Here is a 1,755-nt window from a genome sequence, read left to right as displayed (position 1 = left end):
TCACATTCTTTCATCCTTTGACATATCCATAAGAATATATTAAGAAAATCTGATACCCACCCATTTCCACCCCTGCCTATGTAGGATGTTAGATAACAGGTTTTCTTTTCCTCAGAATCAGTAGGGACTGTTCTCGTTCCTCAGAGAGCTAGAAAGAACACCGGTGAAAGCATTACCAACTTCAATGGAAAGAAAACACTTAATCCTATGATATTTTAATGCAATATTTAAGGTATTTTTGAGAATATATCTAGAGGACATCTCTGCAGATAGCAATATAGTGTTTTTATACAACTCATAGTAGCTCTTCTAATTTAGTGGATCAGGTCTGTTATATATGTTTTATTTGATTCAATATAACAAGGGAGTACTCTTTCTAATTGCAATACTCTACTACTCATAATTCTGCCCAAACATCACAGGTAAAGTCTCTTTTTGAAAGTAAATTTGGAAAAGAAGGAGACCCCAGTTCTGTCATCTATCCAACACAATAACCACACAGCCTTATGTTTGTGAAGCACTGGGCACAATTTTCCCATATGCTACCACCTCTGGGGTTATAAAGACATTGTGTGGTAGGCAGAGCAGCTCTGCTTGTCCCCATTTGGCTGTAGTTGTGGGGCCTCCGATAAAGCAGGTGTTGAGACCAAGATCATACAACTAAGAGGAAGCACAGCGGGAAGTCACAGCACAGATTTCTAACTAAATCTGTTCTCTCGCTAGAGTGTGCATTGTAGTTCCTCAAAAATATGAAGGTCTATATGCCAGAAAATATAAACGATCTCTGGATAAACATGGTATATTTCTACGAATTGTATATTTTCTCCAAATTTTTTCAAGGAAATACAATTTTGTGTGAAAATACATACAGGTATGTTAGAGAGGAATGCAAAACTTAAGAAGTTATAAATATAAAGTACAAAAGTTAAAATTTCTCTTTTCCATTTACATACATGGATCCCTAGTTACATGTTTATTTTGTGCTCTGAAGCAGGCTTAAGCATGAACATGCTTAAGCAGCTCGGGGCACTGGACTTCCTCACTAGTAGAGATGAACATCCTGACCATCCACACCCATCTCCCTGTCTGTATTCTCCATTGATTCAATCAGAGGTATGCAGACTTGGAAAATAAGAGGCTACTGATAATGACACAGAGGCTGGCTCTGATCACAAAATAAATTATGTGAGGATGAAATCACATGGATGTTAATACATAAGTCTTCAAGGAAAAAAGTCCAAGTCATTTAGCAATAATGATTTCAACAGTGGTAAACAGTTTTCTCTACTGTAGAACTTCTCAGAGACATAAATATGCTACATATACAATGGATCCCCTAGAAAGAATAATATGTAGCATTTTGTTGTATTTTGTTAGACAGAAACTTATCCTGATTGTTGTAGTGGTAAGGAAGATTCTACTCAAGACTTTTATAATGGGGGCTTTGTAATAAGACTGGGGGGAGATTGTACTCAAATCTGAGTACAGGAAAGACAGCTGGGAATTTATAGCCAATGAGGAGAGGGAGGGGCATCAGTGGATGGAAAAATACTAAGTGGATGGGGGATTCTAGCTAAAATGACTTAATGGGATTCTTCCTGAAGTAAGGCCAACGAGATCACATAGTAAGGGTTGGAAATTATCACTAAACTGACTTAGCAGAATTCCTGCTACAACTGGGCTAGGCAGGATGAAGATAGGCCTGGGAGATAGAAGGGAGGGCAAGGTCAAGGCTTAGTCAGCAATGAGTTCAGA

Source organism: Pteropus alecto, unplaced genomic scaffold (genome assembly GCF_000325575.1).
Source record: "Pteropus alecto unplaced genomic scaffold, ASM32557v1 scaffold40, whole genome shotgun sequence".
Taxonomy (NCBI): Eukaryota; Metazoa; Chordata; class Mammalia; order Chiroptera; family Pteropodidae; genus Pteropus; species Pteropus alecto.
Note: the sequence above shows the minus strand (reverse complement) of the source record.